Genomic DNA, 14,110 nt, shown 5'->3' on the forward strand with positions numbered 1-14,110 from the left:
CCTTCTCTCATCCACATCTATTTTCTTTTTACCTCTATTAGAAAAGAATAGCTTCAAAGAGATAACAACAAAGCATTAAAAAAGAAAACAAAATCAGATAAACAAAACTCATCACTTTGAAGTTGGACTAGACAAACCAACCGAAGGAAAAGAGCACAAGGACAAGGCACTAGAAACAGAAACCCACTTGTTCACTGATTAAGAGTCCAATAAAATTACTAAAATGGAAGCTTTAACATATGTGTACAGCCTTCTGCTTGCTGGGTTGGGGCCTAAGTTTATATGTGCCTTCCTTAGAGTGCCTGGTTTTTCTGGTGTCCTCCATCCCCTCTGTGTCTAACAATATTTCTGCCTCCTCTTATGTGAGGTTCCCTGAGCTATGAGTGGGAGGGATTTGATTATTTTACTCTTCCTATCCTCTTGTCAATGCTGCTGATGGCAAAACTGGCATTGACTGGAGTGAAAAGAATATAATAATAGTTCATTGCTACAGCTGATTGATTATTATTATTCTATACAATTTCTCTCTCGTCTCTCTCTCTCTCTCTCTCTCTCTCTCTCTCTCTCTCTCTCTCTCTCACACACACACACACACACACACATTCACAATAAAGATAAAAGCTACTTCTCTAATTCTAGGCCATGCAATAGAAATTTCAAGTCAGACACAAACCCACACGCTATTTCTAGTGTCAAAATTTATTTTTGTCGTATTAGAAGAAAAATAAACACATGTAGATTTTTCTCGTTTAAAGATGAAGGATTATATATTTAATTTTTAAGAATATATTATTTGACGGATTAAATGTTAACATATAACTAATATTCAAAATTAATAAAGGTAAATATTTATAAAGTAATCAAATTAATTGTTTACATGGTGAGTTCAAAATGCGCTTGGATTTTTAAACCTGTTGCTGGGGCATGTGGAGGAGGATTAAAATGGGTAGGTGTGACTTTAACAAAGGCTACATGGTGACTAATGCCCCTTGGCTCTGCACCATTTTAAAATACACTTGTTCAGCACAGCTGCAAATTCTATGAAATATATCTTGCCTGTGTAATGAATTAGTTTTCTTCTTAAATACATTTTGAATTTGATTTACAGGTACTTTTCCACAAGGAACCATGATTGATATGAATTTGTCTGGGTGTCATAGGCTGTTTTTTTTTTTCCTTTGCATACATTTAAACCATCCTTAATAAGCAAGCCATTATTAGTTTGGCCTAAATAAATTGCAGTCAGCCATGCTTATCAAATTAACAGACTAATTAACTAGATATAGTGTTATGTGTTTAATATACAGGCTGAGCTTAATTGTAATGTTTAAGGTCCATCCTTAATGCTTTCTGCTTTTCATTTCCCTACTGAATAAATTTATTTTAATACCACTACATAAGTATTACACTTCTGGCAGTTTCTTCTGTCTTTGATGGTTAATCTTAAAATGTTTTATGGAATGATGGATACCACACAGTTAATCTGCCAAGGATCAGTTTGGGATTGAAGAGGGATTCTCAGAGAAGGGGTGTCTGGGAACAGCAAAAAGAATGATTCAAAGTCAAATCGTGGGTCCAAGCTGAAGATGAGTGCTCTGCTTGATACAGCTTTTCCAGCGTGCTTCTCTGTATGTTCTGCTTTCTCTCTGGAGATTTCTCTGTCTCTAGTCTGCTTGCTTGCTCTTCTAAGAGAGTTCTCTGTCCATTCCATGTTTGCTTAGTGTGTGTGTGCGTGCGTGCATGCGTGCGTGCATGTGTGTGTGTGTGTGTTCTTTAAACAATATCCTTTTTATTCTGAAAAATTCTCTGGATAGCTCATCTCCTGCAGAACAAGTCCAGTATTTTATTTTACACATCAAACCAGTCATTTACTCTAGTTTCCTTTCAACTACCTTATGAATCAGCATCCCATGACCACAGCCCTTTGATTCTTTAAAGACAGCAAGCACACATTTTCTTTTCCTTAACATTGCAAAGAATTTAGAGATCTGTCAGTCTGTGTTAAGCTCAGACGACAAGATAGTTGGATGGGATTCTGCCCTGAAATTATCATTTTCACCATGCCTCAGCCTAACCTTACTCTGTGTTTAGGCTGATCCTGAACTCAGGAATCTATCCTCCTTCTAAGCATAAAAAAAAAAGCAAAAAACAAAAACAAAAAAACAAACTTAGCTGGGTGGGATCTCCTGCAATCACCACTCCCTAAATCTCTTTATCTCCTTCCTTAGCAACTTTCTAACAAGTTGGCTCACAGTGTGGCTACTCTTGTACCTTTAGATTCATGAATCCCCTCATATAACTCATATTGCATCCTTATTTTTGCATCATTGAGAAATTATATATTTTTTGAACTCATATATTTAGAGCTCTTTTTGTTAGGCTTAAGGGCTGTCCTGAAGTTCCCAAGCATTTATCATTTTGCTGAAACATAGCCACATCCTAGACACCTGGACTCATTATTATGTTAATTAACATTAATGGGGGGCATGAAACGAAAGAGTCCTTCACTGCTAGTGTGTCCAAAAAGTAAGTATGTTATTACACAAATAAGCTTTATGCCCACAGCAGATACGGAAATTCATGGAGACTCACTCGTGACCCCTTCTCCCAGGAGCAGGAATCAGGCCTTTCTATTCCCACCAGGGCCATGCCTGGGTTTGGCACAAGTCTTTTTCCCAAAGCATTCTTTACACTATATTAGAGACAAACTTACAAAGTAGAAAGCCATTTCTAGATATACCTTATCTAAGATTCTTCGAACTTAGTTTTTCTCTGTATTGTACAGAGTCTAGAAAAATTTGCAATGTTTTTGTTTTTGTTGTTGTTGTTTTGGGGAGTTATTTTCTGGTTTTGGTTTTGAGTTATTTGTAAGGATTTCAAAATTGAAATGTTTGCTTTTGTAAATGGATAATTCCTAGGTGCTAATTTGATAATCGACAACCCATGAACTCTTACTATTACACAACTGGATGACTTACTTCCTCACACCCTGGTGTTCAGTAGGCACATCCTCATATTTATTCAATAGTAGAGTGGTTTTAGAAACATTGTAATTATTTATTCACTTGAAATTCTTTATTCTGAAAGTTTATGGAGAACAAGCTTAAGAGATGTTCATTAAACATATCAAAGAGCAATTTGAGAACGCGTCAATTAGGTATTTGGGAAAATGTTGTTATTTGCTTGAAATTTCATTGTTATTGGTAACTTAATAGCTTTGGGCATATTGTATAAAACAAGGTATTTTGACATTGGGTCTGTATCTAAGTGTGTTTATAGCTGGTGAGAAGGTTGTTGACCTCAATAATGGTTATATGGTGCATTTAGGCTGAATTTCTATATAATAAAGGAAAAAATCTGTTATAGACACTTTCAGTGTTAAAGTTAATATATATATTAACTTTATATAAGTTTAAAAATGTATACTGTTTCAGACTTAATGAATATTCAACAAATTGTGACTTATTGTTTGTTAGGATACTTATTAAATACTTAGAAATTTGATTACATAATGTGTCTACTATATACAAACTAATATTGTTAGCATTCTTCTATAAGTCCTGGTCAAATGTTTAATTCTTTCATAAAAGCTACATTAACAACTCTTATATATCAATCACCTTGCTTCATATAGATTGTCCATGTATGAATGTGTGTAGGCATGGGAGGGTTAAAACTACTGTTATTTCCTAAACTTTAATAAGCTATATTCTAGATGGTTGTGGGTTGTTTTTGGTACCTGATGTGTTGTGGAACAGACAATATTGATTGACAGTATTCTATGCTAGGAAATCACCAATAACTTCATAAGACTTCATTATACATTTATTCAAATATATTTCATGACTGTTTTGAGAATTTGTTACTTTGCTATGACAAATATCTGACCAAAAAGAAGCAAGGTTTCACCATGACTTACAGTTTGAGAGTAAAATACATCAGAACAAGAAGGCATTGTGATGACAGTAGCTTTAGCTGTAGTTGCTGGAACATGATGCGCAGTGCATGTCACATTTGTAGTCAGGAAGCAGAGTGAGGTGGATGTGGGTTTTGTTTACTTTATTCCTTTGTGCCTTGCCTTCACTATGTGACCTCATCCAAAGGGATGATAGGGTTCACATTCAGGAGGAATTTTCTCTTCTCATTTAAACTTCTGTAAAAAACACACAGAGACACACCCAGAGTGTGTCTCTCAAGACATCCTAAATCTATTCCAATCACCAAACAAGGACAATTTACATATATGAGTGAAGTAAAAGCAAACACTATTATATCATCATCCAGACTAAATAACTGAGGCATATATCTTCTGAAACTAATATTTCTTGCTTCATTTTCTTCCAAACAGAGCTCTGAGCATCCTAAAGCCCAAGCAAACTAAAGCCTGAGCATCTATTGAAAATATGCTGATTGCCCATTTGAAAATACTTGGTGCTAGAGATACAACAATTGACCAAGTTTGAAGTCTTCATTTTTTCTGGTATTTAATACATACAGCACCATGCACTTATACTCAGCAATTCTCAGCAAATAAGTATATAGAGAGTCATAGAGAGAGAATTAATAATAGAATACAAGGAACTCATAGCAAATGAAATACAGTGCACAAGTTTGCAGCATGGAAATGACCCTAAGTCATTACATGGGCATGAGAATCCAAAGAACACAAGGAGTAAAGGAGGCTAAAACCAAGAATATAAAGAAGGCTGGCTCTTGATGTCTCTGCTTGAGAGGTTAGCTACTTGCTATCATCATGATGCTGGGTGTTTCATTCTTACAGATGAGGAAGAGATAGAAATACCTAGCTTCAACAGCTCTAGAGGAAAGTAGATCAGTCAATGCCTTTCAGGACATATAAATCTCTTCTGAGTAACGAAGGATCTTCTATCATTAAAAATTAATTTTCTTTCTTTCTGAACAATGTTGTTTTAAGTTTGAGATGCAAAAACATCTAAATGAATAAACTCCTTGATTTTTTGAAATATAAATAAGATTGATTGTTGAATAAGAAATAAAACTATAGCTGTAATTCCATAAAAGTTATGAATATAATAAATGATATAACTATTTTCATTATCTGGACATTAGTAAAAGTGATGTGGACAAAAAATAGAGGGACTGGACTAAGACAAGGAAAATGGGATAGGTAAGATCATCCAAACACAATTTAAGGTACATGCAAATTTCACGAATCTGAAGGATGCAAAGCACATGGACCAGAATGTCATTGTCCTCAAACCTAAATGAACTGCATGGAATATGATTATTCTTATGAAGATTATGCTGGAAGACACACTCAGCCTGTTTCAGCAGATGCTGAGGGCATCACAAGAACTTTGATGGCATGAAGATGAAAATGCATGCAGAATAAAAGGCATGAATCAACGCATATGCACAATCTAGAAAGACAATTTTAACAGAAATATGAGTGAGGGGCTGAACAATTATTTCAATGGTTACCCATGGGGAAGAACCCACTTAAAGAAATATCCATGAAAATCACTAAACAAAACATTGAGCTTCATATAATGAGGTTCTGTGAGTATTGCTAAGGGGTAATTCCACGGAATAATTACAATAGGAAATAGAGATTGAAAGGGAGATGCAAATACACTACAAGGTAGATGAGGAGAAGTTACAAGAGACAAGAGAGCAGAAGACAGCAGGGCTGTAAGTGTGCTATATCAGGAGAAATTGAGAAAGAATAACAAAGAGAAATCTGTTCTCCTTGGGGATAGTATCACTCATAGGCAGAACAGCAGATAAGCTTCAAAAAGAGAAATGTATGTTGTGGAAAAATTGAATCTCAAAAAAAGTCTAGTAAAAGTTAAACAAGTTTGAAGGTCATGATGACACAATGTTACAAGGAAAATTAATTTAATTTTTGGTAAGACTAACATTGTTGGTGGGACTGCAAGATGATGCAACCACTTTGGAAATCAGTCTGGCGGTTCCTCAGAAAATTGGACATAGCATTACCTGAGGATCCAGCTATACCACTCCTAGGCATATACCCAGAAGATGCTCGAACATATAACAAGGACATATGCTCAACTATGTTCATAGCAGCCTTATTTATAATAGCCAGGAGCTGGAAAGAACCCAGATGTCCTTCAACTGAGGAATGGATTCAAAAAATGTGGTATATTTACACAATGGAGTATTACTCAGCTATTAAAAACAATGAAATCGAGAGGTTCCTAGGTAAATGGATGGAACTAGAAATTATCATCCTGAGTGAAGTAAGCCAATCACAGAAGAACACGCATGGTATTCACTCACTGATTATTGGATATTAGCCCAGAACCTTGAAATGCCCAAGATGCAACTCACAGGCCACATGAAGCTCATAAAAAAGGAAGACCAAGTGGGGGTGATTCAGTTCTTCTTAGAAGGAGCAACAAAATACTCAAGGGAGCAAATATGGAGACAAAGTGAGGGACAGAAACTGAAGGAGGGGCCATTTGAAGACCTTTCCACCTGAGTATCCACCCCATATGCAGTCACCAAAGGTAGATGCTGATGTGGAAGTCAGGAAGTACATGCCGATAAGGGCCTGATATGGATGTCTCCTCAGAGGCCTTCAAGGGTCTGACATATTCAGAGGCAGATGCTCACAACTAGCCATTGAACTGATCATGAGGTTCTCAATGGAGGAGTTAGAGTGAGGACTGAAGGAGCTGAAAGGGTTTGTGGCACCATGAGGAGAGCAACAATACCAACCAACCACAGCTCCCAGGGTCCTAACCACCAGCCTGGGAGCAATTATGGAGGGATCCAGGGCTTCAGCTGAATATGTAAGAGTAGAGGGCCCTGCCGGCCACAGGTAGAAGATGAGATCCTTGACCTCATGAAGGCTGGACGCCCCAGGGGGTGGGAATTTTGAGGGAGGGGAAGTGGGAGTGTGGGGGGGGTAGGTGGGGGTTACATCCACAGAGAAGAAGGAGGAGGGGTAAGGGGATGGGGGGGTTCCCGGGTGGGTGGGGGATGGGGTAAGGGGATAACATATGAAATGTAAATAAAATATCCAATAAAAAAAAAAGAAAAAAAAAGAAAAAAAAAGACTAACATAAATATCATTGAAAACAAAATTCATTTTAAGCCCTACAATATTTTCTTTTTCTATTCAAATATCAAATGATGATTTCTAAATTTAATGTTTATACATAATATACAAGAAATACTTAGAATAGAATTAGTTTTCACTGAACATAGCTTATCCTCACTTCATATATCAGATGTACCCCAAGAAGTGGGTGAGGGGACTATACAGTGAATTTCAACAAACAATTTACCAACAGGAATTATGTACATAATTAACTGTTGGATTGATTGTATATCAAGTCAGTGGGGTTTCCATAGGTTTAACAATGGGAAGAAATATCTGCCAAGCAATTTGACTAAGAAGTATTTGTAGATTACTGGACCCCAGAAAGGCCACATAACATTGCTTTTCAGTCTCCTGTGTAGAAGATTTACAAGCCAGTATGACAACATGAAGGCATTTATAGTCTGCTTCTGCAAGTGACAAAAAACAGCAAAGGTTGTGTAATAAGAAACCATTGTTAAAATGAAGGACAGTTAATTGTTGGCTGATCTAACAGAGATATAAATGTAGTAGTATAAAGAACATCCACTTATACCTTCTTTTTAAAAAATGGTTTAAGTTTTTGGTTTTGGCATAGAATTTTCTGTGTAGCTCTGGCTGTCCTGGAACTCCCTCTGTTAACCAGGGTGGCCTTGAATTCAGAAATTTACCTGATTCTCTCCCCAGATTTCTGAGAGGAGTCTGCTCCATGTCCCATGCGAATATGTTATGGCTGTTAGTTTGGTGATTTTCTGGCAATTCGAGCAATGTGAGCGGGTACATCTCTGACTCTTTTGTTTTTTCTTTGGACTTATCTCTTCCTATGGGATTGCTATGCTCAGCCTCATTTGAGGGCTCTTACCTTGTCATATTGTACCTTCTTGTGTCCTGTTTGGCTATTATCTCTTGGTTCCCTCCCCTTTCAAAGGAGGAAATCTAGGGCAGGATGAGTTTGGGAGAGAATAGAGATGAGGGAACCGACGAGGAGTGGAAGAAAGGGAAATTATATTTGGGATGTATTGTATGGAAGAATTTATTTTCAATAAAATTAAAAATGAAAAATGGTTTAATAATATATATAATATGTATGAGTGAGCACGTCAGGACCCAGAAACCCTATTGTTAGAAATCTCAGCTATAGTTTCCCCATTGGGTCATCTGGGACCTCTCCCTATTCTAGGTCTCTGGCATCTCCTAGAGATTACCTAGCCCCCAGTCCATCACCCTTCTCTCTCCCCTTTCTGTCTGCACCTTTGGACACCACTCCTGTATGCTCCCCTCCACATCCCCTCTTCTACTCAGTTCCCTCCTTCCACTGACCTCTGATATTTATTTTGTTTCTCTTTCTAGGAAAAGTTCAACCATCCTCCTCTGTGCTTTCCTGCTTATTTGGCTTCTTTGGATCTGTAAAATGTAGCAAGGGTATCCTGCACCTTATGGCTAATATCCACGTATAAGTGAATATATACCATGTGTGTCTTTTTGGGTCTGTGTTAATTTACTCAGGACACTATATTTTATTTCCACCCATTATCTGCAAAATTAATAATGTCCTTATTTTTAATGGCTGAGTAGTATTCCGTAGATATACCTCATTCTCTATATCCATTCTTCAGTTGAGAAACATCTAGGTTGTTTCCATTTTCTGGCTATTACTAATAAAGTGGCTATGAACATTATTGTGTGTCCTTGTGGGAATGGTGGATCATCTTTTGGGTATATGCTCAGGAGTGGTATAGCTGGGTATAACTATTCCCAGTCTTCTAAGAAATCACCATATAGATTTGCAGAGTGACTGTAAAAGCTTTCATTCTCACCAGCAGTGGAGGAGTGTTCCTCTTGCTCCATATCCTCGCCAGCATGTGCTGTCCTTTAAGTTTTAATCTTAGTCTTTCTGATAGGTATAAAGTAGAATCTCAGAGTTATATTGATTTGCATTTCCCTGATGACTAAGGCCATTGAACGTTTATGTAAGTGTTTCACAGCCATTTGAGATTACTCTGTTGAAAATTCTCTGTTTAATTTTATACCCCATTTTTTATTTTTATGCTCTTTCTATCAGTTTACATTTCATCTTTCCTATCCCCCCTTTTTATTAATCATTCCATTTGTTTACATCTCAAATGATATCCCACTTCCAAGTTATCCCTCCACAAGTCTCCATCACACAATTTCCCTCTCCTCCCTCCCCTTTGCCTCCATGAGGTACCCCATTTTTTAATTAGGTTATTTCATTGTCGGTGTCTAATTTCTTGAGTTCTTTATATGTTTTGAATATTAGTCCTCTGTCAGATGAATGGTTAGTAAAGATCTTTTCCCAATCTGTAGGCTGTCAGTTAGTCCTGATGACAGTGTCATTTTACTTACAGAAGCTTTTTAGTTTCATACAGTCCCATTTATTTTTGACCTTAATGATTGAGATATTGGTGTTATGTTCAGGAAGTTGTCTCTTGTACTGACAAGTTCAAGACTGTTCTCCACTTTCTGTTCTATTAGATTTAGTTTATCTGATTTTATATTGAAGTCTTTCATCCATTTGAACTTGAGCTTTGTGCAGGATGATAAATATGGATCTCTTAGCATTCTTCTACATGGAGACATCCAGTTAGTCCAACACCATTTGATGAAGATCTTCTCCCTTTTCCATTGTATGGTTTTGGCTTCTTTGTCAAACTCAAGTGTCTCTAAGTGTGTGTACTTAATTCTCGGTCTTGATTTGATTCCATTGGCCTATTTGTCTGTTTCTATATCAATGCCACACAGGTTTGTTGTTGTTGTTGTTGTTGTCGTTGTCGTTGTTGTTGTTTTACCACTATTGCTCTGTAGTACAGCTTGAATTCAGGGATAGTGCTACATCCAGAAAAAGTTACATTTTTCAGAATCATTTTAGCTATCCTGGGTTTTTTCTTTATCCATATGAAGTTGTGAATTCTTCTTTCAAGATCTGTGAAGAATTGTGTTGGAATTTTGATAGAATTGCATTGAATATGTAGATTGCTTTTGGTAGGATGGCCATTTTCACTATGTTAATTCTACCTATCCTTGAGCAAGGGAGATCTTTCCAGAGTCTCACAGAACAGTTATGAGGAAGATTGAGAGACTCTTCTTCCTCCACAAGAGGACAGGGACTCTACAGCAAGACCAACAGAGTCTACTAACATGGACTGATGGGAGCTCCCAAAGACTGAATCACCAGCCAGACCTCCAGCAGAGGCTGGACCAAGGCCCCAGTGACATATGTAGCAGATGAACAGCTTGTTCCTCATGTGATTGCCCAACAACTGGAGCAGAGGCTGTCTCTGAGTCTTTTGCCTACCAACCTGCCTGTGGATTCTGCACACCTAAATGGACAGTCTTGTTCGGTCTCAGTGGGAAAGGATGTGTTCAGTCCCTCAGCAACTTGACACGTAGGGTAGGAGGTGGAATAGGGGATTGTAGGGGTTGACACTAGTTGTAGAAATTATTTAATCCCAACCAGAGTTTTTTACCACACCTTAGATAATTTAGTTCCCAATAAAAGCACAAATAACTTTTATATTTACACAATACTACTCTCTAAACTATTAGAATCTACTTTTCTTTTGATAACCCAGAGTAACATGTTTCATCTAGGCTGCTCTTAACTCCAATATGCCAGCCCTCAGGGCTTCCTTCTCTTGACCCACGGTGGCTTTTTCTCCCTTCCTCCCTATTCTTCCTCTTCTTCTTCCTCTTCCTCCCTGTGGTCTCTTTCCAACCTAAAGCCCAGGAAACCTAAACCCCACCTATGTATCTTCTGCCCAGCTATCAACTGTTGGTATCTTTATTTATTAACCAATCTGAAATAACTTGGGGCCAAGGTGTTTGAGGGTACTCTTTTTGTCTCTGGGACAATAAGGTCTTGGGAGCCTGTACTTAGCACTACAACAGATAGCAAAAGACCAAACTTCACAGATACCCAGAGGGAGACTTCCCTTCTAAGGGAAATAAGGAGAGAGAGGATTTATGTGAAGCAAGTACTCATGGAAAGGAAAGGCTGATATTGGGTTGTTAAGTGAATAAATAAATACATTTAATAAAAATATGCATGATTGAATCTCAACGTAATGTATTGTTAAAATAAAAAAGTACTATTAACAAATACAATGCACTGAAAAAGTCTGTAGTTCAAATGCTATGCTTGATTGAACCCTGTATTTCAACACCATTGACATATCAGAGTTATCTACCTTTATTGTCAAAAGACAGAATTTCCAGGTCAAAGAAATTCAATTTCCATTAAGCATGAATAAATATTACAAGTTACATTTATGGCAATAATTTCTTAACAAGAATTACAATATGCATCCATTTACCCTGAAATAATTGAAAAATTGAGTTTTTTGGTTAATTGAACATTTTTGCTAATTGACATTTGTCAAATATATTATACATGGATTAGCAACATTCAAAGGCCTTGAATAAAATTGCATGCATTTGACAAGTGAATTAAAACCTAATTGTTTTCCAACGTAGATGACTCTGACTCATCAATTTTTACAAATGTTCAGATATTACAAGACATCATTGATTCAAATGAATCAATAGCAATTATGCTTGCATGATATATAGGAGCAAAAGGTGAAACTAATAAAGCAAAACTATTATTGACTCTTGGACATAGCCTGACCTATAATTAAGTAAAATTAAAGCAAGTTATAGAATGTAATTATTTTTGATAGTGATGATGGTGTCTTGGACTAATGGTGAATTTTTCTATTGCCAATGAGTAAAACAATGTGTGCCTATCTAGCATAATTCATTTCCAAGACAATTTTCACCCCCAACTAATCACCTTTGTACTTGTATTTCTTTTTACATTTTAATTATTGGTTAATAATCAAGATAAACAAATGAAAAAAAAGTAGAAAAATTGCATTTGTGTCCAGTAAAATGTATAACAGCAAACTGACACAAAGGAGAATTCATTTTTATTTATTTTTACTAATAGTTATCAATTTGTCCACAGAGTTTGAGTACTCCTTAGAACAGGGTAAGTATATGTTTTAAAAAGTATTATGTATTGTATACTGGTTGAAACTGTCAAAATCTACTACATGGCCTCTCCCACAAGAATTTGCCTTCTTTGGTCTCAGTTTACTATGGTTAAGTGTGACCCAATATTTACTCATTTGAAACATTTAGGAAAACATTCCTAAGTGTTGGACCCTGTTAATTAAGGTCAAAGTCTTATGTTGTCTAGAGGACTCCTCTTACCAGCAGGGCTTCTCCTCTGAATTCGTCTGGAGAACATAAAACGTCACCCTCTACATGAAGAATGTTACATAGCCTTGGTAAGATTATAAACTAAACTTTCTCTTTCTCCTTCCTCCCCTTTCTCTCTTCCTGGTAAGAACCTGCTTGCCCAACAAGTACCTGGGATTCCTGAAATGCCTGTCCATGCAAAAGAGGCATTCACAAAACATTAAATATCTAGACAATGATTTCCATTTAAGCTGAAAACTTCTCACTCTCCAAAGTCAATATATACTCTTAATTCACCCCAAATAAAAATATGTTCATAAGCTATGATCATCTTAGGGAGCTGTTTTATCAACCATCCTCAGAGGCCTTTCCCTAAATGAGCTGTAACACTAAGATCCTCAGTGAAAGCCTTCTTCCCACCCCCACCCTTTCACCCCAGCCTTCATTCCCAGCAGGATGTTGATTCTTCAGAACTCTGCCCATTCAGGACTCCTCTTCATCCTTTCTGCTTGATGTGTACCAATGTCTGTATACTATGGGGGCAGGGAGGAGATTGAGGGGGAGAATCATTGAACAAGGAACCACAGCAGGATTCCAAAACTTATAGCACACATAAATTTAATGTTGTACACTATGTGGTGGATGAAATCACATATTATCCCATCTGAATAACAGAAATTACTTTTATTTATAATTTGAATTTTGTTTTTATCTGTGTGTGTCTGTGTGTGTGTGTGTGTCTGTGTGTGTGTGTGCAGTGTTTATGCCAGTTATGTATGGTTATCAGAGAAGTCTAGAAGGGGCATAGGAGGCTTCTGCAGCTGGAGTTGCAGACTATTCTGAGAAACGTGATATGAGTGCTGGGAACAGAATGCTGGTCATCCACAGATGTAACAGACACTCTTAACTGCAGAGTCACTTCTACAAGTCAAAAAAACATTTTCACTTCTCAGGATCCATGCAGTATACTGTGTCAGGCGTCTGCCCAGGACTCTGAGGAGGAGGGTAAACATTTTTCACATTTTGTGAACATTTTGTCTACACATAAAAAATGTATTAAATACATTGTTATAACTATTCATTGTTGTTATTGGTAGTTTTAAATCACTTTGACTAATTTACAAATTAAACTATATTTGTTTTTGGCAGCGGTGGGATTCGAACCCACACCATCGAAATGACTGGAGCCTAAATCCAGCGCCTTAGACCACTCGGCCACGCTATCTCCCTAAACTATATTTGTAAAGAGTAAATGTGCAGTATCTTGTACTATGCCTAGAGTAAAATAATATTTAAATGTGGAGTATCTATTGATTTTATAATGCATTACTTATATAGATTAGGTTCAAATAATCCTGAAGGGATGGAGAAAATATGAATTCTTTGTTATGGCATGGACCTGGTATTTTTTGTTTGTTTGTTTGTTTGTTTGTTTTACTTTATAAATAAAATTTCTTGAAAATCTTTATTACTTTTGAATGAAAATATCTCACATTTTACTTTCATCAGAAAAGTCAGGCCACAAACAGCAAAATGTCACACACTATATTGTGCTAAGCAAAGGCAGGCCACAAAAAGCAGAATACCATCCCTATAAAGTATTCATATTCTATTAATAGTTAAGGAAATAATCCATTAATATAGATAATGCTGGCTGTTTCCTGAGTAAGTTCTAGACTTTTACATAAGAGTAACCATATTATATTATTTTTAGGGCTTTCACTTATCAAATTTACTTGGAGATTCAACCACACATCAACTACAATTACACATGTGAAAATGTAATTTAGTTACATTGAT

General features: G+C 36.6%; 1 non-coding gene across 1 annotated transcript; it reads right to left on the reverse strand.

The window, feature by feature from the left end:
* Window positions 1–13,453: 13,453 nt before the first annotated feature.
* Window positions 13,454–13,535, reverse strand: Trnal-uag. Its single transcript has one exon. It is a non-coding gene; the product is annotated as a tRNA-Leu (tRNA).
* Window positions 13,536–14,110: the final 575 nt, after the last annotated feature.

This window comes from Grammomys surdaster, unplaced genomic scaffold (assembly GCF_004785775.1).
Source record: "Grammomys surdaster isolate TR1022 unplaced genomic scaffold, NIH_TR_1.0 62, whole genome shotgun sequence".
NCBI lineage: Eukaryota > Metazoa > Chordata > Mammalia > Rodentia > Muridae > Grammomys > Grammomys surdaster.